This window comes from Aquarana catesbeiana, linkage group LG03 (genome assembly GCF_042186555.1).
Source record: "Aquarana catesbeiana isolate 2022-GZ linkage group LG03, ASM4218655v1, whole genome shotgun sequence".
NCBI lineage: Eukaryota > Metazoa > Chordata > Amphibia > Anura > Ranidae > Aquarana > Aquarana catesbeiana.
The window spans coordinates 120,052,487-120,076,340 of NC_133326.1; the positions used below are offsets into that span (position 1 = coordinate 120,052,487).

General features: G+C 43.6%; 1 protein-coding gene across 1 annotated transcript in view; it reads left to right on the plus strand.

Annotated features, from left to right (window-relative positions):
• HCN4 (hyperpolarization activated cyclic nucleotide gated potassium channel 4) overlaps positions 1-23,854 on the plus strand; it is a 245,417-nt gene that overhangs the window by 11,616 nt on the left and 209,947 nt on the right. The gene's annotated exons all lie outside the window — the stretch shown is intronic.

Here is a 23,854-nt window from a genome sequence, read left to right on the forward strand (position 1 = left end):
AACGCATACACCAGTGACATCACCGGCTGCATACAGTGTGAATATCTCCTAAACTGTGCAGGTTTAGGGATATTCACTGTACCTACAGGTAAGCCTTATTGAAGGCTTACCTGTAGGTATGTAAAAAATACCTTTATTTCCACTTTAAGAACCCCCCAGGTCAAGTCACTCTAGGGATCTCTGCGACCAGTGTTCCTAAGCCACGACACTAATTTATTATAGTGCAAACCATTTTTATTTGATTTGTAAGCAATGATTCTGATTTTACCTCTCCTTTACAACTGAATTAGAAAAATTATAGTTGGAATATTAAAAGAGCAATTGGGATTTTTTTTTCAAAAATCCTACTTACTTAGGTTGATGCAGCATCGGTCCGATGCTGCATCTGACCCCCGTCGGCTCTAACGCTGAGAACCAAGCGATCAAACACCACCAATTGCTCGGTTATCAGAGCCCTCTGCAGAGAGCTGCTGACTGTCAGTGACCACTGGCTGCTCTGCCCCCCCCCCCCCCACTATCACTGGAACTTTGGGCTGTGAAGGGGCGGAAGCAGCCGGCTCAGGCTCTCATCGGCTCACTGAGATCCTGAGCCTGGTGCCGGTCCAGGAATGTGGGCGGATCCCAACGTTTTTGTCACGATCTTGCCTGAGCCTGGACCGTCTCTGTGACGTCAGCCGACAGTGGGCTTCAAAAAGAACTGCACTCCTGGGATCCACAGGAGAAGTACAGCCAAACAAGCTTTTGCTTTACTTCTCCTTTAAACGGTCTCTTTCTTTCAAACGTTTTAAATCAGCAGTTAGAGACCACCAAGAGGGTTGGAGGCCTGTGCACAATATGCTGACAGACCTAGCTACATTCAGTCAGGCAGTGCCTGAGTAGAGAGGGGCTGATAATGGAACAGTTAAAATATCAAGATGGCAGATTGTTAGGTGCCATATGCTAGGTGCTACACAGTTCTTTTGTGCTTCAATTTAGCTGAGGTGTAATGAGCTGCATAGGGGTTTACCTACTGGGTGCCGTTTTCTGTTAATGGAGGGCACTGGGAAAGTGAATGCCATGTGTTACTTAATGACTCCACAAGCTTCGAGACATTTGCTGCTGCAGGCTGAAACAGTGCAATTTGGTCCTGTCAGTTACCCTCCCTGGCGGTATGATTATTTCAGATTTTTGATGCTCAAAGCGGTACAATGTTTTGCATGGAAATTTGGCGGTTTATATTGTAGGCCTGTAATTCTTAGGAATAACGCACTTAAATCTGTCCAAACAAGAGTCTAGTAGACATCCCGGGTATGATAAAGTTTTAAACACGAAATCATAAATTATAATATAATAAATAACTATAAATATTTATAACAAATAATAATATAATAATAGTAAAAATTATTCAATAATGTAATCAAATCAAAAACACTGAAATTTGCTCAGTTGCAGAATTGTCGCTGTCATTACTTTCCATGTTTGATGGCGGATTTCCCCACAAATCACTATCGCTCAGTTCTGCAAGTGATTCTAATTTATTATCGCTGTTTTCTAGCTGGTCTAAAACCGGCTCTTGACGTAAAGGCACACTTTTTGGTTGCTATGGACAATCTCCAGTTTCCAGGCAGAAAGAACAGTATTTATAATATAAAACTGCATGCAGGGCACTGGACAAAGCATTAGTGACAAATGGGAGGTGAAATTATTTGATACAGTAATGTAATCTGTAAGATTACAGTGTACTGTATGTGTAATGTGTTTTCTACTTTTTTAATTTGGCGCCAGGCTCCGTCTCCGTGTGTCGCAACGCTCGCAGGGAATGGAGCCCGGCACTGTAAAAGATCCGGCAGAGGACACGGCTCACACACAGAGCGGGGAGACATCGCAGGATCCTGGGGACAAGGTAAGTAACTTTGCCTGGATCCTGCGATGCGATCCCGAGTGTGGCTCGGGGTTACCGCTTTTGGTACTGAAAATTCACCCCGAGCCACACTCGGAAATACCGCTAAGGAGGTTAATACTGGCAAGTGGTAGGTGGAAGGCTAAAGTATTTGCCAGAAGATTTTAAGGAGCTTATTTTTGCAAATATTTTTAACTGCTATTTTATTTATAACAGGTGGAAAGTGCCTCTGCATAGATTATCCTGTTCTGTAGTTTAACATCCATGAATGCATTGAAGCAGCCCTACTTTTACTCCAAAGGAATCTATGTTGCCATATATGGCTAGCTTTCTTAAGGGGTTATTGGAAATCCTACTAAGATCCTTAGATACATAACCACACACACATCACTGCTTATAACACAAATTAAGATGAAAATTTTAGAATAATACAAATGACAAGAATATCTGTAACCTTAATTGTGAGGTTATTTAATTAGTAACTGAGACATTGGGGAGATTTATTAAAACTGATGCATACAGAATCTAGTGCAGCTGTGCATAGTAACTATTCAGCTTCTAGGATTTATTGTCATAGCTTTAGTTAGAAGCTGATTGGTTACTCCCCCATTATATGTAAAAAATACATATACATACCCTACTGTGCAAATGTTTTAGGCAGATATGAAAAATGCTTTAAATTAATAATGCTTTTAGGAATAAAAGTGTTAATAGGAGTAGAGCCACCCCTGCAGGAGCCGCTGGTATTTTTTTTTATTGGGTCCCTTCTGCCCTACACCTGTGATGACTTACCCCTTTCCTGGACCCGAGAACACTGACACACCTCAAAGGTTTAAATGGGCTTTATTTAATGGCAAAGCCCTAGAAAAAAATGGGTTAAATAATGAAAAAATTTGCAATATAGCATTGTAGGCACCTTGTTAGGTGACACCATTCACAGGGTGTCACTGTTCATTCACCACATCTGCCTGGGAAGCAACTGGTGCACAAACGTGCACTAGGCAGGTGCTAGTGAGCGATACTGGCTTGTAATTGCAGAATAATGGCAATCCAACACAGTACAGCAATACAAATGGCATTTTTAATCAGATCTCACATCGATTTCCTGCTTCTCTCAGTGGTGAGAGGCTGAAAAAATGTCCCACAGCCAATTGAGAACCAGCATGGCTTAGGCAGCTAATCAGGAATCCTCCTTCTTCAGGGTTGCTAGGGGCAGGGTCCTCTTTAGCTGTAGAAACAGCCAGTCAGTGTACAGTCCAGTCCCCTCTCTCCCTGTAGCTGTCCATCACAAGAGAGAAGGAAAAAATGTCCTTTCTGTGTTTATTTTGTCAGCACTGCTGGGGAAAAAATTAAAGAGCCCAGCGCTACATTTTCCCCCCACCAATGAATCTTTGGTCCTCCAAAGAACAAATGTTTTAGTTTTAACAATAACTAAACATTACATTAACACTGACAGGGAACCAAATAACATGTGTTCACATAAGAGGCAGGCAAAGGAACCTCCCACCGTTTACCTGAAGTTGAACATTTGTCTAGACCATAAGCCACAGATAGTGGAATTTCCCACCAAGGTGGGTCGGGTAGAGGGCAGGGGGTGTCACTTACTGATACAAAGGCTTTGGGCACTTGATGACTTCTGCAGAACTGCTCTCTTCAGATTCATTCATTGATTCCACAGTAGGAAGCATCTTTTGCATAACCCTCTGATCTCTGGGCTCTAACGTTTCTCTAACAGAGGGTTCCACTGTGACTTCAGAAAGCTGAGGAGATAATGTGTCTTCAGGACCCTGAATTTTCATCTTTTCCTCATGTTCACAGGATACCTCTTCTGGCTGAGACACAGTCAGCGTTGAGGCCTTTTCCTCTTGAAGCAGACACTGGTACACTGGCTGCAACTGGGGGGTGCACACTCTCTAACAAGGAATCACATCTGGAGGCAACAGGAGCTAACAGCCATTTCACCAGATCTGTGTTTGTTCCCAAGATCAAAGAACTTCCTATGGACCCTGTTGACCTAGAACACACAATGGCCAGTTTGTCAAAGCTCCGAGGCTGTCCAACCGTTACCGGATCAAATGATAACTTGATTTGCAGGTAACCGTCACAGGGGTAATTCTCCATTCTAACAGCCTGAATCTCTAGGTCTTTCAACTTCTGCAGGAATATGTACGCCAGATATTCTTCATAAAAGTCTCTAGTCAGCAAAGTAACTTGAGCACCTGAGTCAAGATGGACTCTTGTGTAAATTCCTTCAACTAAAACGGCACTACAGGAGAAGGGTCTACCAACTTGACAGGAAGTTTGGTAAAAGTATTTGAAGGAACAAGTTTGGCTGGCTGGACTCATATCTTTTTTCTCCTGTAGTGTTCAAAATGATGTTTCTGGTGACATTTTGAAGGTTGGTGGACATTCCTCACTTGAACGGCATAAGTTGATACAACTGCAGGGGTCTTTAGTTTCTTTATAGTATCAGAAAAGGTTTTTCTTGAAGACCTAGGCCTTCTCTTCACTCTTGCATCACGTTTTGACTGGGAGCTAGCTGAAGTACCTGAGTTGGTCTGGCACCGGCCTGGTGATTTCATGTGGCACCCTCCGAAAGTTGAGCTGGCCTGGCGCTCGACTGACTCCTTCACCCGAGGCCTTCCGAAAGCTGAGCTGGCCTGGCACCCACCTAGAATCTTCACCCAGGGCCCTCCAATTTTCCTCTGTGACTTCTGCCAGCCTTCCACCTTCTTCAACGGACTTGGGCATTCTCGTTGGTAATGACCTACACCATCACAATTGTAACAGATCACTGAACCTGAGAATTTCTTTGCTGGAATGATCTGTGACATCTCTTCACATTGCACCACAGCTCTTTTTGTTAGCTTGGTCACCATCTCCATCATCTGGAATATCTGTGTCTTTAATGAGGCTATTTCAGACTGGATGTCAAACTGCTGATTCTTTGCACAACCTGGAAGTGGTGACTGGGACCATCTTGACGACTTGACTGACTTGGCTCATTCGCATGACCATCACACTGTGAGAAGGGTCAGAAGGTATCCTGACGAGTTCCCCCACGTGTAACGCCACCCTTGCAGGAGCTGCTGGTATTTTTTTTTATTGGGTCCCTTCTGCCCTGCACCTGTGATGACTCAACCCTTTCCTGGACCCGAGGACACTGAAACACCTCAAAGATTTAAATGGGCTTTATTTAATGGCAAAGCATTAGAAAGGAATTGGTTAAATAATGAAAAAATGTGTAATATAGCAATGTAGGCACCTTGTTAAGTGACACCATTCACAGGGTGGGACTATGTAGAGAGTCTGTCGGCGATGGGGCCCTTACATAGGAGTACTCACTAAAGTAAAAAAGATGTGGCTGGAAGTCTCTCGCCATTGATGACTGATTCAAGTCCTGAGGGGTTCCTCTGTGGCTGGTGAAAGGGTCCTTCCTCTTGAGCCAGCTCTCTGAAGCTTTAGCAGGTAGCTGGAACACGTCGTCACTGGGAGCAACTGGAACACACTGGAATAGAAGCACACTCTCTCCTCCCTCACTGCATTAAGTAGTGTTCAGCATAACAACAGCCCACAGCCTGGTCCCTGCACACAGTTTTACATGTGATTCAGGTGCAGCACACTTTTCCTGGCAGAACAGATCCTCTGGCAACCGCATGTGGTCAGCAGGTCACAACAACAGTCCAGTGGATTCTTGTAGTCCTGAGCCCTGTACCACAAACTTCCAGGCTAACACTCTCTGGGCACACATACAGCACAGTTCAGCTCCCAGACTCTGTAATAGCAGTCACAGAAAGTATTCAATTCTGTTTCTCTCCTCACAGAACACTTCATGGGGATGTATTGTACTGGCCAGGCACTCCTGTTCCCCAAGTGGTTCCCAGGCTCTCTAAAATGGGTCCCAGAGCCATCTCATCAGATCTCACATCGATTTCCTGCTTCTCTCAGTGGTGAGAGGCTGAAAAAACGTCCTACAGCCAATTGGGAACCTGCCTGGCTTAGGCAGCTAATCAGTATTCCTCCTTCTTCAGGGTTGCTAGGGGCAGGGTCCTCTTCAGCTGTAGAAACAGCCAGTCAGTGTAGAGTCCAGTCCCCTCTCTCTCTGTAGCTGTCCATCACAGGAGAGAAGGAAAAAAAATCTGCTTTCTGTGTTTATTTTCTCAGCACTGCTGGGGAAAAAAATTAAAGAGCCCAGCGCTACATAGTTTATTTTTATCAATTAAGAAAATGGAAAGTAAATGAACAGAAGACAAGATTCTAATCAAATCAATATTTTGTGTGACCGCCCTTTGCCTTCAAACCAGTATCAATTCTTCAAGGTAGACTTGCACAAAGTTTTTGAAGGAACTCTTGGAGAACTAACCACAGATCTTCTGTGGATGTAAGCTGCCTCAAATCCTTGTGTCTCTTCATGTAATCTCAGACAGACTCAATGTTGAGATCAGGGCTTTGTGGGGACAAAACCATCACTTCCAGTACTCCTTGTTTGTCTTTACGATGAAGATAGTTCTTAATTACATTGGCTGTAAGTTTGAGATTGTTGTCCTGCTGCATAAAAAAGTTGTGGCCAGTCACACGCCTCCCTGATGGTATGACATGATGGATAAATATCTGCCTGTATTTCTCAGCATAGAGGACATCATTGATCCTGACCAAATCTCCAACTTTATTTGCAGAAATGTATCCCCAAATTTGCAAGGAACCTCCACCGTGCTTCACTATTGCCTGTAAACACTCATTATTGTACCGCTCTTCAGCCCTTTGGCAAACAAACTACTAACTGCACCCCAGTTCAGATGTTTTTGTTTATAGTTTAGTCACTTAGCCTTGTTTCCACATCAGAGATGTAGCTTTTTGGCTGCAATTCTTCCATCAAGACCACTTCTGGCCAGATTTCTCCAGACAGTAGATGGGTGTACCTGGGTCCCACTGGTTTCTGCCAGTTCTGTGCTGATGGACATCTTCCATAATGCGGTTTTCATCTTCATTAGAGTTCCCTGGCCAACCACTGCATCTGCAGTCCTCAACGTTGTCTGTTTCTGCTTCTTCAAAAGAGCCTGAATAGCACATCTTGAAGCCACAGTCTGCTTAGAAATCAGCCTTGTGCCTTGTTGCTGCGCTCAGTCCTGCCATAGTGTATGGCCTGTGACATGAAACTGTCTTCCACAACTTCATCTTAGTAGCATAGTTCCTGACCCAGTTTTACGCTTCCTGCACAGCTGTTTCTGTTTCAGTTAATGACTGCGTTTCAACCTACGTATGAAATTGATGAACATTAGCACCTGCTTCGCACAATTTGTTAATCACACACCTGACTCTAATCCTACAAAATCCCTGACTTTCTGCAAGTGTGCAAGTGTAATGCTGGCCATACACTATACAGAAAATCGGCCGAACACATTTTCGAAAAACGAACGTTCGACCGTGACCGCAAACGATCGTGCCATCATGTAATGACCGATAAATTGTTCAGTGGACATGAATAAATAATTTTTTGTTCGTTTTTTTACATATACCTAGTGCAGACAGTTCGGACGGGAAACACATTAACCTTGCATTGTATAAAGGAGAGAGGATTGCAAGGATTATAGCGGTGCCAAAAATACACAGCCGAACTTAGATAAAAAGCATAAACATTTTATTAGCAAAATTTATAAAAAAGACATAAACGAGGTGTGCATTTACAGACTCAGACAATTAAAAACATTTGTAGCGACATTTTATGGGAATCGGCCAGGAGAGTGTGGCGGCCAGTTCCGTAGACAGGTATATTGAAAGTCCTACATGTTTCGCCAGATATGGCTTCTTCAGGGACAGGTGTTTATGTCTTAGAGCGCTACTATACAGTCTATGAAAAAGAAATTTAACAGTCAATACCAAATATGTCATATTTAACCTCAAATTAAATCCAAAAGTAAATAAATTGAAGAAGTATGGATAAACAATTTGTTATGTTTGCGAGCTGTCACACATGAACCCACACGCATATGCCCGGAATATAACCGCGAGCACCACATCACAAATAGGCAGGCATCCCACCACCCACCTCCAACCAGGCTAGACCACCCACAAGATGAAAAAAGGGGGCTACCTGTAAGTCACCAGGGATGGGCACAAAGAACTCCTAGAGCTACCCCGTGAGCTCAGGGTACAATAGACGGCTGCAGGGGGCAAAGAGGAGGACCAGGCAAAAAGTATTTTCTACAGAAAGAAAGCAGGTGCAATGATTATAGTAGAGCCCAAATTAATTGGGACACAAGGAGTATATAGGCACATAATAGGACTGAAAAGTCTCTAAATACTTACAGATTTTATTTAAAAAGGTTGTATACAGGACATGGGAACACACTGAATTTGTAACATAGCAACTGCCACTTATCACAAAATAGGGTCCAAATAAAGAATACCTGAAAGTGATGGAAGTAAAAAAAGAAAAAAAAAAAAAGGGGAAGGAAAGGAAAAAATATATATTAAATTCTATATGTATATATGCATCCAACAAAAATGTGTTGGGAGGATATAAATAATATTAGCAATGGTTGATGGTAAGGACTAATATGGGGAAAGAGGTAGGTGTACAGCACTTACCCGTAGAGATAGAGCAGTAGATTGGTTGAATGGCTGGTGCTGAGATTACATCTACTTGTAACGCCCCATTCAGAGTGCTAAAGAGATAGATAAGACATATAAGACACCAAGCCCATGTACCTCTCTCCTTTATACAATTTTTGAAAATATTGGGATGAGGTGCCGTATCACATTGAGGACTACCCAACCACCTCTTCTTTGACATTAACCTTGCAATTTATCGTACGTTCGGCAGAAATTTTCCAAACTTCCCGTTAGTTTTTTTCCCACAAAAACGTCACAAACGATTATCAATTTGTGCCCATTAACTTGCCGAAAAACTAACGAAGTGTCTATACGAACGATTTTTCGCCCGATTTTTCATATAGTGTATGGCCAGCATAAGAATTGATGCTGGTTTGAAGCCACAGGGTTCTACAGAATTATTAGTCACCAGATAGTATAATTTGTGTGAAACAAAACAGACCACCACAAATGGTTCAATACAATCCACTTCTTGAGGAAATAATCCTATTTTAGAAGTTCAATTTGGGACCATTTAGCTGTCATTAGTGATTGGTAAATAGTATGGTTGAGAAAATAAAAAAGTGTTTTCTTTTGCTATTTTATATTGTATTTTAAATAGAATAGTCAAAGAGAAAGAAAATTGAATTTAGGTTGGTAATCAATAAAACAACTGAACAAGATGAGTACAGAAAAAAAGGATGTTAGATTAAAAAAGTTAAAAAAAAGTAAATTAAGAAATACTAAGGGATGATAAACAGTAACATATATTAGAAAATAATCAATATCAATCAATCAATAATAAAAATAGCTTCATGAAAGATACTTCCAATTTAACATAATTATGATAAATGAGGTGGTAAAATAAAATATGAATGCTAGCAATTATTTTTTTCTGCATTATACTGTATATAGGTTTTTGCTAAGTATTTGGTTTGGTGCTAATTAAGTAAAGCAAAGTTGCAGACTTTGAATGTACAACAAAGAATCACTTGACTTTGCATAAACATTCATACCAGAATAACAAAAATTGGTGTGCTCCAATTAAATATAAATATAATATACATTTATAGTGGATATAGTTTTATTGGTCAACATTTTCCAATGCAAACTGGAATTTCTGCATACTATAGGGTACACAAATACCAGAATGTGCGCAAAACTATAAAAAGGAGTGATGCTTGCAAGTTATTACTAGCCTGCTATGGATGTGGCTAGACATTATCATGAGCCATGGTAGCATAGCAAAACCATACAACTGGCAGTGGCAACCTAGGGAGGAGCAAAAAGAAATTTCGATGACACAGAACATAATGTTCTACGTAACGGTCTCAATTTTGCCCCTAAAAATCCTCCAAATCTCTTCGAGAACTTTGTGGACCCAAATAGGTACACGAGAAATCTCACCCTAAAAAGGTACTTTGCTCTTTGCGAATTACCCTCTGAAGTGTCTTCCTCACCCATAAGTATCCCATCTGACAACAATATAGAAAATGCAGATAACGCACTCGAAAATCTAGAAAGTCTATATCAAGAGGGAGCCTGCAAGGACTACGAAATGGAACCAGAAATCTTAGCCCTCATGGAAAAACAGATTATACACACTGACTTCAAACCCAAGTCCTCTTTCCATCCCCACTGGGCAAAAGGAAAGTACATTCAAATCTTCTATGAGATAGTGCTGGACGAAATTAAAAGGATCTGCCAGAAAACTGCCCCAATGGCAAATATCACGAACAAAGATCACAAAGTCCCCAAAGAAATCCTCAAAAAATTCCAGGACAGAGAAGATATCATTATCAGGCAAGCCGACAAAGGCGGTGGTCTAATAATCCAAAATCGAGATGACTATATGGCAGAGGCTTTGAGACTCCTTGTGGATACGACACATATGAGAAACTCTCTGCTGATCCACTACCATCTTTCTCTATCTCTCTTGAAGTTTTACTGAATCAAGCTAGGGAGAATGGAGTCATCACGAAAAGCGAATTCCTCTTCCTGAACAAACAGCATCCACTAACTCCTCACTTTTACCCCATCCCCAAGATTCCGAAGAATCAGACCCATTATTGCTGGGATCGACAGCTTAACTAGCAATCTAGGCTGTTACATTGACCACTTCCTACAAGACCTAGTAATAAATTTTCCATCTTTCGTAAAAGATTCCAGACACATGCTTGATATTCTTTCATCATTTTCATGGCAACCTCATTTTAAGTGGCTCTCTCTGGATGTCTCATCTCTCTGTACTTCCATTGAACACAAGTATGGCATAGAAGCAGTTAAATACTTCCTTTCCAAGAGTGACATACACCCCCTACAGATCCAATTTCTCCTCGATTCCATTGAATTCTGTCTCAACCACAACTACTTCTCTTTTGTGGGTGAGTTCTTTCGACAAACTAGGGGGACTGCCATGGGAGCAAAATTTGCTCCTAGCTACGCAAACCTTTTCATGGGTCTGTGGGAAGATAGGTTCATCTGGGCCAATAATCCTTTCAAGGATCAGCTGGCCCTTTACACCAGATACATTGATGACATTCTGATCATTTGGAACGGATCGTATTCAGATTTAAACAACTTTCTTGAACACTGTAATTCCAATCCATTTGGTATCTCCTTTACCCATGTGGTTGACGATACATCACTTGTTTTTTTGGATCTGGATATGCAAATCGATGAAGAAGGTATGATTCTGTCCAAAACCCATTTCAAACCCAGCGCAGGGAACTCTTACCTTCATGCTAAAAGCCACCATCACCATGATCCGCAACATTCCCTATGGGCAATTTTGCAGGCTGAAGAGAACCTGTACTAAAAGAAGCGATTATGAAAAGCAAGGGTCCATTCTAAAAAATAAATTTCTCGAATAGGGCTATGAAGAACTCCTCATCGAGCAAGCTTTTTCAAAATACTGGACACAATATGATGAACACCCCTCAGTCACTATGGCAATGGAGGTCAACAAAACAGGGAGAAACAAGCGGATCATTGACAGAAATAACTCTAATTCAATTAGATTCAGCACACAATACAATACCAAAGCATTTGACATACAGAGAGTCATCCAGAAGAATTGGAACATTCTCAAGCAGGATCCCATCCTCAATCCAGTCCTACCATCCAAACCAGAAGTTGTGTTTTGAAAATCAAAAGACCTTAGAAGTTTAATAGCACCAAGCAGAGTTTGAAAACCCCAAAACCAAACAAAGACCCCCACTGGCCATTGGACATCCATCTTTGACCAGAAGGGAAACTTCAAATGTGGAATTAGAAATTGTGGAGCTTGTGCCTTTATGGCACACCGCAAAAAAGAAGTTATGGGGTCCGACGGCCGGAACCACAAAATCAGCCAGTTCATCAATTGTGACACCTCCTACTTGGTCTATGGTCTTATTTGTCCATGCGGCTTACTGTATGTTGGGTGCACAACTTATCCACTAAGGAAAAGATTCAGCGAACACAAATGCAGCATTATCAATAGCAACACGTACCACCAGTCCATGAAAGGATAAGAAAAGTCATAGTTATTCAGTACCCAGGCATTTCAGAGAATGCCATAATGGTAACCCAATAGGCCTCAAAGTGTTTGGCATTGAAGCCATCAAAAAAGACGATGATATGGGGAGGAGATTCCAGAAACTCTGTAGACAAGAATCATTCTGGATTTTCACTCTTGTGTCAATGGTTCCTGATGGAATGAATGAGGATTTGGAAATCCACTGGGTTATCTAGATGCAGGATTAGTACCACCATGCACTGCCACCATTCCCGCTCTGAGCATCCCTACCCTGCCCCTGTCCCTTCATTTCCATCACAACACCATTTCTTCCTTCGCCTTTTCATTCCCAATCTTCGGAATTACAAGCCTTTCTATTCACCATTCCCCCCCTTTCCCATCCCTCCTCCCACCCTCCCACCGTGAACTTCCTAGCCAACAGCTCCGTCAGTCCCCCCCTTCTTCCCTCCCCTCTGCTCCCCATCTATCCAGTCCCATCTGTACAAATTTTCACCTAACAATTACATTCCTTAATACCAGCTACCACAGTGATCATCCCTTGCTCTTTCTGCCATCATTTCCACCCACATCAGTTCCACAACGCATTACATCTTTCATACATTGCCCATTGCAGCCCAGCAAAATTATCATCACTACACCATTCACTTATGTCACATCTTCATCAATAATAACAATACCAATAATAATTATCATTATTATATTATTATATTAATAACCTTCAAACTCCTGTGTATGCACCAGCTGCATGCATCTATTTGTGTATGCACATTGGTGTTATACACTTATTCAGATACATGAACGCACGTGTGTCTGTTATTATGCACACAATTCCCCAGTGCCACCTAGATGGGAGGAGAAACTTCTCTTCCACTCTTTCTTCAGTTATTTCTGTCTCCACACACTATCTGTGTGCCCACAGATTAGAGCCGTCTGTGTGTGTCGTCTCTCATGGCACACAGCGGATCGGCTCATTCTCTGGACGGACTCTGCCGGTGCATCCTCCCCTGGGAGCCAACAGGTGTCCGGTCATGTGACTGCCCCTTGGAACGCACGCCAACGCCCATTCACTCGTTGGCGTGTGTTCCAATTGCAGGCCGCACCCACCTCCCTTGGATGGCCACAAGCTTTCTCAGCCCGCCCCCAGACCCGCTCCCCACGGCTCTTAAACACACCAGCATGTCCTCTTCTCAACATTGCCTATGTCTGAGGTGGAGAGACATTGTTAAGCACCCACGGCTCCAGCACCACCTGAGGACACATTCTCCCCCTTCCATTTCCACGGATCACACGATTCCCTACCCCCAAGGACGTGCGCAGGCTGCAATCTCTCCCCCACAAAGGTTTGGAGACAGGTCAGCTATGGGATAATTTTACTAACTCTGCACCATCCCATGCATTTTTTTACTTGTCATTTCACTAGTGTCCTGAGGGACCTTCCTCTCAGGTCGCCTTCCTTCCCCTCTTCCTCCCCATTCTTTCCCCCCATTCAACTCTTCACTTCTCCTCTGTGCCCTCTCCCCCTGCAGGTACACCCGACAGTCCCGTACCACCGGAAAAGGAAAATTCATATACACATTTTTACCATATTACGTAGGTAGGTGCGATCCCTTATTTAATTACTAGTCTGCAATCTTCACCTATGACAATTATCACCTCTACATTCCTCGGCTTGCATAGCCCACATGCATTGATCAAACTCTGATCCGTTCACATCCGTTACTCTCCTTCTCTGTCACCATGCTGCACCAACTGTGGATTCCCACCCCACCGACATGACACATATTCAGCACAGGCACATGTCACGTGCACTTAGGTGGGTTATATGTATGTGCACATGTGAACGTATACATCCTTACACCTGTATGGTTACATCTGTGCTCCTCGATGTGCATTTTGTGCTCATATGCTTGCATCCATACCTTGTTCCTGCACAGCTACCCATGTGCTGGCAGAGATGTTTACATACGCATGCGCATGCCCATTGCACATGAGCACTACATGACACATTATGCGGTGAAAGACAGTCTCTCAGTGTTTTTTTGTGTATCTAACATCACACACATGTTTCTTCTTTATGTGTATATTTGCATATGTATTTATTTCATGTTTTTTTGCTGCTTCAATATTCGTTACCTAATCAATCATCCAGTGTTTTTATTGACATTGTATTTTTTATTATTCTCTATTATTTTAAGTCTACATATTTGATTTTTATTAATGTGAATTTAGAATACGTATTGTATTGTACAGCATGCACTCGCCATGTGCTCCATACTATACACTTCTGATCTGTATTCCACCTAGAACGCTTGGACGTGAACTGGTATGGAGCTTGGAATAACTAATTATCCATCACAGGACATACCTTTCAACTAGTCACTCCTCCCCATGTACACATGTCGGCCTACCGGTTAATACAGACTGTGCTCTTGTTCTCCAGGCTCTGATGAAGAGGTTACCCTCGAAACGCGTCAGCCTATTTTAAATATCTGCCTCAACATGGGCATATTCCATTTTTTAATTTTTTAGTGCATTTTTTTGCACCTGTTTTTATAAAATGTAGTATTTGTATCATTTATATTTCTGTATTCCTTTATACATGAATAAATCAAACATGTTTTGATGTTAATCGGTTGATCACACGCCCTCCATCCACCTTCTCTTACGCAAAAAGAAAAATGTAGTGAATGAAGTTCAATGAAAGTAAACAAGGGACTAATAAAATAAAATTAATAAAATTATTACTTAAAACATTTTTTTTTTTATTACAAACCCTATTTTAGACCCTGTGGTGTCATCTCTGGGACTCTGTGCCTCTCTGTGCAATGCAGGCAGATCTTGGCTGGTGGCAGGGACCAGAAGGGTGCTGTACATATCTTTCAGCAAACATCACATCCTTGTGCTCTTTCTGTCCTACACTCCAGAGCCAACACCCTGATGTGAGAAGTGGGCTGGCTCCTGGAAGGAGCTATGCAAATATAAAAACACCTTCATGGGCAAGTGTCAGTCTGGAGAAGTAGGTGTTTCTAGGTAAGACTGCCTTAGGTAGGTGCCCCTTGTGATGCTGAGCCTCCATGACTAAAAGAACAGAAATCTAATGAGTGAAAGGTCAGATCAGAGTCAGTCATGTTTGGGAGGAAAGAGTCCATTGAAATTACAAGTCTGTCTGCCGTGGTGGAAGAGGAGACTTGTAGTTTATTCATTCACAGATACCCGTGAATGAATGACACAGCCGTGCTGATTTTAAAATGTGACATGGGATGCAGGGGAGAGGAGCCCCCATCTGCTATCACAGGGAAGGGGGAGAAGGGGGGTCTTCTTGAACATGTTACATTTTACACCCCAAATATGCGTGTAACATGTGACATGTTCCACACATGAACTTTGTCTTTATGCAGCTAAATAGTTTGGAATTTACTTGGTGTCCCCTAAGCCTAATGTTATTTTTTGCTTCTGCTATCTTCCGGGGTGTGTCTCTAGCGACAGTACAAGAGGTTACAAGGGTGCCCAAGAAGCTGAAAATTGGCCTTGACCTCACAGAGAGCTGAGTGCTTGAAAATCACAGGGTTCCAGTCTGGCTTAAAGGTTTGTTTATCTGTGAAGGCTGTGAGTATGATTTTACCTGGAGGCTACCATGTGCTACGGGTGTCCTACACTCTAACCCTTTACCTTCATTTATAGTGGCAAATAAACTCTAAGGCTCAGTTCACATATATGCAAATTGGATGGGTTTTGAACCGCATCCAATTCGCATGACATGTGAACTGAACTGGCTTTCTATGGAGACGGTTCACATATGTCCAGGCTGGCTGCATTCAGTTTTTACAAAGAGTCCTGTACATTTTTCAGTCGGTTCAGTTGTGATTTCAAGTAAAAATTTGCACATGAACCAGTGAACAAAACCACACTGGACTCCTTTTAAAAATGGGACTAAAACTGCGGCCGGAAATATGTGAACCGAGCCTTAATGTTGACTCGAAATTGAATGGCATCCATCTGTTTACAGCCCTACTAAACATCGTGGACTCTACCTTGAGCTGAAATGTCAGCCCACCCGACTACTTGGGGTCACTAAATGTTCCTAGGAGTAGGACCGTGCTATAAATGCACACTGTGAAGCTCACAGCAGGACAATGCTAGATTCATTGGGCAGGTGAGAATGCTAATCCAGCTCAACACAGTGGCCGAGGTAAGAAAGGACTAATATCAAAATGAACACGGGGGGCTTATTATTAAAAGCTAGAAGAAAGAATGTAAAGGTGATTCTTATGCCGCGTACACACGAGCGGACTTTCTATCCTACTTGGTCCGGCACACTTTCCGACGGACTTTGTCCGCCAGGTGCGCCGGACTTTAAAACGGACGGACTTGCCCACACACGCCGGGACTTTCCGGCGGGCTAAGTCCGCCCGTCTTTCCGACGGACTTTGGCCGGAGTTCCGGCGGACTTTCAGAATGAACGGACTTGCCCACACACGGACAAGTCCGTTCATTTTGAACGTGACTCAGGTGCGACGGGACTAGAGAAGGATGTCAATCTTGCCGCTTTTATCGGCGAGATTGACACCTTGCTAGCCCCGTCGCGGGGCATACCAGGCCCTTAGGTCTGGTATGGATTATAAAGGGGAACCCCGCTACGCCGAAAAAACGGCGTGGGGTCCCCCTAAAATCCATACCAGACCCCGATCCGAGCACGCAGCCTGGCCGGTCAGGAAAGGGGGTGGGGACGAGCGAGCGCCCCCCCCCCTCCTGAACCGTACCAGGCCGCATGCCCTCAACATGGGGGGTGGGTGCTTTGGGGGAGGGGGGCGCCCTGCGCCCCCCCCCCAAAGCACCTTGTCCCCATGTTGATGAGGACAAGGGCCTCTTCCCGACAACCCTGGCCGTTGGTTGTCGGGGTCTGCGGGCGGGGGCTTATCGGAATCTGGGAGCCCCCTTTAATAAGGGGGCCCCCAGATCCCGGCCCCCCACCCTATGTAAATGAGTATGGGGTACATGGTACCCCTACCCATTTACCTAGGAAAAAAGTGTAAGTAATAAAACACACTACACAGGTTTTTAAAATATTTTATTAAACAGCTCCGGGGGGGGGATCTTCCTCCGGCTTCGGGGGTCTTCTTCCGGCTTCGGGGGTCCCTCCGCTTCATCTTCTCCCGGCGTCCGGTTGGTTCTTCTCCGCTCTCCGGCCTCTTCTCCCGGTGTCGCAGGTCTTCGGCCGGCCCCTCCGCTCTCTTCATGTAGCTCTATTGCGAGCGGAGGTCCGGACTTCTGGGCTTCTTGGCTTCTTGGCTTCTCTTCTCTTCTCTTCCCCCAGATGTTGACACGACGCTCTCTCCGGCTGGACTGGTCTCTGAGGGCTGCGTTGTGACTTATATAGGCGGAGACCCCGCCCCCATATGATGTCACAGTCCTTGGGCATGCTGGGACTGTGACGTTTTAGGGGGCGTGGTCGACCACGCCCCCTAAAACGTCACAGTCCCAGCATGCCCAAGGACTGTGACATCATATGGGGGCGGGGTCTCCGCCTATATAAGTCACAACGCAGCCCTCAGAGACCAGTCCAGCCGGAGAGAGCGTCGTGTCAACATCTGGGGGAAGAGAAGAGAAGCCAAGAAGCCAAGAAGCCCAGAAGTCCGGACCTCCGCTCGCAATAGAGCTACATGAAGAGAGCGGAGGGGCCGGCCGAAGACCTGCGACACCGGGAGAAGAGGCCGGAGAGCGGAGAAGAACCAACCGGACGCCGGGAGAAGATGAAGCGGAGGGACCCCCGAAGCCGGAAGAAGACCCCCGAAGCCGGAGGAAGATCCCCCCCCGGAGCTGTTTAATAAAATATTTTAAAAACCTGTGTAGTGTGTTTTATTACTTACACTTTTTTCCTAGGTAAATGGGTAGGGGTACCATGTACCCCATACTCATTTACATAGGGTGGGGGGCCGGGATCTGGGGGCCCCCTTATTAAAGGGGGCTCCCAGATTCCGATAAGCCCCCGCCCGCAGACCCCGACAACCAACGGCCAGGGTTGTCGGGAAGAGGCCCTTGTCCTCATCAACATGGGGACAAGGTGCTTTGGGGGGGGGGGCGCAGGGCGCCCCCCTCCCCCAAAGCACCCACCCCCCATGTTGAGGGCATGCGGCCTGGTACGGTTCAGGAGGGGGGGGGGCGCTCGCTCGTCCCCACCCCCTTTCCTGACCGGCCAGGCTGCGTGCTCGGATCGGGGTCTGGTATGGATTTTAGGGGGACCCCACGCCGTTTTTTCGGCGTAGCGGGGTTCCCCTTTATAATCCATACCAGACCTAAGGGCCTGGTATGCCCCGCGCTCGCCGCAATAGGAAGATTTGTTTTTCCTATTGCAGCGAGCGCGAGATGCAATACCATCCCCTCGTGTCGCATTTGGTCTGTCGGACCAGCACACACACGAGCGGGCTTTCCGTCGGACCAGCACACACACGAGCGGACTTTCCGCCCGAAACTGAGTCCGACGGAAAGATTTCAAACATGTTTAAAATCTAGGTCCGGCGGGCTTTTGGGAAGAAGTCCGCCGGAAAAGTCCGCCGCCGCCCACACACGGGCGGATTGTCCGGCACACTCTGGTCCGCCGGACCAAGTATGCCGGAAAGTCCGACCGTGTGTACGCGGCATTAGATTTACTAATCAAGTGATTTTCTTAAAGGGTCAGTCCTCAAAAAAGTAAGTTTCCAGTAAAAGATCAAGTCTGGTAGAGTCATCCACTATTGTTTATTATATGTATTTTAGGACCTCCTCAAGTGCAGAGATCATGCCACCAGGGTGATTTCCAGCCTCTACTAAAAACTGAAATATCAGCTTTAGGTTGCATGTTCTTTCTAATCTGCACTAGAAAATTATACCTTACATCACCTTTGTTTTTATTATGGCCTTTTTTATTAAATGGACCTTGATGCATAAGCAGCTATATACTGTACACCAGAGTGCATGCAATCACTATGAAAATGTGTAGAAATAGGAATTGTATATTTTACCATATTTGTGGTCCCATACAGTATATTTCCAGGATGCTCGCAGATGCCTATTTTGCTTTGAGGCTCTGCTTCCTTAAAGAGGAGTCCCCCCCCCCCCCCCCCAAGAATAAAAGAAAAGTCAGCAGCTACAAATACTGTAGCTGCTGATTTTTAATATTAGGACACTTACCTTTCCAAGGTTCCCGTGATATCGGCGCTCAAAGCCGATTTTCGGATAGGCTCTCGGGTTCTGCCGCCGCCATTCAAGGTAGGGTAAGGGAAACCAGCAGTGTAGCCTTTCGACTACACAGCCGGTTACCTACTGCACATACGCGGAGCACGCTGAGCTTTCTAAATGGCCCACGGGCTGAGGAAGGAGAAGGGGAGTTGAACTTCCCAGGGATGGCGCCGTGTCACCATCTCCCAGACGCGGGGACAGGCACCTGTCAAACACAGGTACTCGTTTCCCCCTCCCCCCTGAAAGGTGCCAAATGTGGCACTGGAGGGGGGGAGGAAGCATATAAGCAGAAGTTCAACTTTTGGGTGGAACTCTGCTTTAATAAGTCATTATAAGTTAGATTGTTTTCTGCTGGCACTATCCACACTAATTAATTATTTGTACCTACATTTTAGTCAGCAATTCAATGTAGGTGATATAACCATTACCTTGAAGGAGAATGAATACCACATCATTGTATGTAGTATATAATAGTAGAAAATAATTTTCAAGATATTAACAAAAAACACAACTGTAGGCTACTTTTCCTCCAGAGAATGTGTTGTATTACATGCCCTAGAGGGGATACTGACCTGCAAAAGTGATAATGAAACAGATACCAAAATGTATTGTAATCATTGTAAACAGCACTATCTAATAGCACAACTATTCCAGTTGCCTGCTGGGGATCTTATAACCAAGGCCATTTTCTTGCAAATATTTTGTTTCCATATTCAGAGTTATAGATTTTGTATTTTAGCAATGATAGCCTACAGATGTAAATTCTTGAAACTGAGTTCCTGAGTACAGCGTCTAGCTGAAATCATAATTGCATAATTATATCTTAGCAGCTGCTGGCATGGTCCATTATTACCTACCTACAGTAAACAAAAGTGTGCCACCTAGAATGTCATTGCCTTGCTCGTACCATTTAGATCTGTGATATTGTGAAGACTCCCAATGGTAGTTGGCTGGTCAATCAGCTGTGATATGTATGACCTCAGATTCGTCAGTGGTTTTCTTGCCTGTAAGAATGTAATAAAAAAAAAAATAGGAAAGATCTGGTGAGGAGTGCAAAGGTTCTTGATGAGTGGGCTATTTGCTGAGCAAAGTGCATTTTTGGTGCAGTGGTTTTCTTGCCTGTAAGAATGTAATAAAAAAAATAGGAAAGATCTGGTGAGGAGTGCAAAGGTTGTTGATGTGTGGGCTATTTGCTGAGCAAAGTGCATTTTTAAGCTGATGAAGCATGCTATAGGGGGTGAGGTGTTGCTTGGACTCTTGTTCCCTGAGATTTAATATCTTTTTTTGCCCATCTGTGCATATATAAGGAGTGTCAGGGTCCCTTGAGCCCAATAGAGCAAATGAGCATGAATGCCTACACTTCAGTTAAACAGTAAAACATTGCACAGTATCAGTTTCACATTATCATAAAGTTTCTAGGTATATGTAATTAACTAAACAAATACAAATATAATTAAAAGCCTTTGGATTCCAAACCACAACAACACAGGAAACTATATGAATAAATTAATTTAATGGTTAAAAAAACATTGTACTTGCAAATCTATGAGCTTAGCATAGTGTCATATATTTTACTTAAAGTGATTGTAAATGATCACTTTAAGTAAAACCCAACCCATTCAGGCTGGGTTCACACATGTGGGGGCGACGAGTTCATACCTGGGGTCCGGTGCGTGTCTGTTCACTGGTTCAGGTGCAATTAAGGTCCGAATTTTGCCTGAATTTGCACCTGAACCGGACCCAAACATGCACCGGACCCTTTTTCCATCCGGACCCTGGCCGCCCCTAACATTTATTAACTGGCTCCATTGAGAGCTGGTCACACTTGCCTGTGAATTGGATGCGGAGAAACCTTCTTCTGCATGGTCACTGTGAAGTTGATTTGACGAACTGTGACCAAACAACAAGAGATTCCCAAACATTATGCTTTTAGCTGAAATCTGACAGCACAAAGATCCGGGCATGGTTATTGTTCAGAACACAAAATACACACATTGTCATCCACATTTGGAAAAATTGGAATTAGTAAGTTCACTTTGTGCAGTCTCTGTAGATAGACACAGTGGAGTTGATTTACTAAAACAGGAGAGTGCAAAATCTGGAGCAGCTGTGCATGGTAGCCAATCAGTTTCCAACTTCAGCTGTCTCAATTAAGCTTTGACAAAAAAAACTTGGAAGCTGATTGGTTTCTATGCAGAACTGCACCAGATTTTGCACTCTCCAGTTTTGGTAAATCAACCCATAGTTACAGTATATTGATAACCTATTTATGGCCATAAGACTGACAATAGGTAGGAGTTGCAAAAAGCCCTTTGTTAAATTTTGGCAAATTCAAAATTAGATTGAGCAGTACCATGATAAACAAAATGCTCACGGCAATGTTGAAGGACTCTCCCAAAGAATTCCTAAAAATCTGGCAAATGTGGCTGAAATATTCCCAAAGACTCTATCAATGTAATTTCTTGGCTTTAAAACTCTGCTGAGAACCATTCTTTGCTCTTCCTCCCTATTCCTCTCAGTTCCTTTTTTTCTTACCCCCCCCGCATTTTCGTCCAAATTTCAGGGAGTTGCATGTTCGTTTTAACAAAACGATAACGAACACGCAGAATCCAAAAGATCCGAAATAAAAAAATGCTTTATTTTCGTATCCATTATATTTTCATATTGTTGCGACAACAGTTCAATATATATAGATAGAAGATTCGACATGCTGGTGACAATAGCGATCTGTGTCTGTTGAACCTGCGGTTGAATGTGCCTAACCTAACTCTATTAGTCCAAGATTATTTGACATAGAGAGAAAAAATTTGACATTATAGAGACAAGATTTGATGAAGCAGCTAAAAGCATACGATCGCCACGAGTGGACATTTACAGTCAAATGCTCCGGCCATAGGCTATAGAAGAATTCTAATGTTGTTTGACTTGTAATAATAATTATATTTATTACTAGTCAAACAACATTAGAATTCTATTATACCTTGTGGGTGGAGCAGTCAACATAAAATGTACGGTCGCGGTGTCGTACAGTTTAGCTGCTTCGTCGAATCTTCTTAGAACATCCGACAGACACCATAAACCTTCAATTGACAGATTCAACCCTAATTCGGATTTTCGTACGAATGCATTTTTAATGAAACAAAATAAATAAAAATGAATTTTGGGAGTAACTAAATAAATGTATTTTCCGGACAAAACCGAAATTCCGAAACAAAATATTTCAGTGTGCACGTCTACCCTTCACCCAACTTCCTCACTTATTCCCTAACTCCACCTTTAGCCTGGACTTCCCCTCTCTATTGCTTTCTTATTACTTTTAACCACTTCCCTACCCAGCCATAGACATGTGACGTCCACAGATGGGATCTACCATCCTGGGTGGACGTCATATGACGGCCTGGGAATCCCGGCCGTCTAGGGGGCGCGCGCACGCGCCCGCCGAGTTGCTCGGGACCTGGTGCGTGTGCCCGGCGCCCGCGATGTCCGCTGGGCACCCGCGATTGCCCGTTAACCGGGCCGGACCGTGGATCTGTGTGTGTAAACACACAGATCCACGTCCTGTCAGTTGTGAGGAGAGCGATCTGTGTTCCTAGTACAGCGGAACACTGATCGGTCTCCTCCCCTTGTACGTCCCCGCCCCCTACAGTTAGAAACACTCCCTTAGGAAACATTTAACCCCTTGTGTCCCCCTAGTGGTTAACCCCTTCACTGCCTGTCACATTTACACAGTAATCAATGCAATTTTATAGCATTGATCGCTGTATAAATATGAATGGTCCCAAAAATGTGTCAAAAGTGTCCGATGTGTCCGCCATAATGTCGCAGTCACGAAAAAAAATCGCGATCGCCGCTAAAAAAAAAATAAAAATTTTTTTTTTAAAAATGCCATAAATCTATCCCGTATTTTGTAGACGCTATAACTTTTGCGCAAACCAATCAATATATGCTTATTGCGATTTTTTTTACCAAAAATATGTAGAAGAATACATATCAGCCGAAACTGAGGAAAAATTTTTTTTTTTTTTTTTTTAATTGGGATATTTATTATAGCAAAAAGTAAAAAATATTGTGTTTTTTTCAAAATTGTTGCTCTTCTTTTGTTTATAGCGCAAAAAATAAAAACCGCAGAGGTGATCAAATACCACCAAAAGAAAGCTCTATTTGTGGGGAAAAAGGGACATCATTTTTTTTGGGGTACAACATCGCACGATCGCGCAATTGTCGTTTAAAGTGCGACAGCGCTGAAAACTAAAAATTGGCCTGCGAAGGAAGGGGGTGAAAATGCCCTGTATTGAACCGGTTAAAAGCTCCCTAACTTGCTCCTCCCACTTCCTTACACAGTGGAGAAGCTTACCAAAAGTAACATATACTCTATATTGTCAAAAGTATTGGGATGCCTGCCTTTACAAACACATGAACTTTAATGGAATTCCAATAGACACACTCCTAAACCTTGTGGACAGACTTCCCAGAAGAGTTAAAGCTGTTATAGCTGCAAAGGGTGGGCCAACTTAACAATGAATCCTATGGTCTAAGACTGGGATGCCATTAAAGTTCATGTGCGTGTAAAGGCAGGCATCCCAATACTTTTGACTAAATTGTGTATATTTAAATACTATATGCTCGAGTCCCCAAAAATACCATCTGAA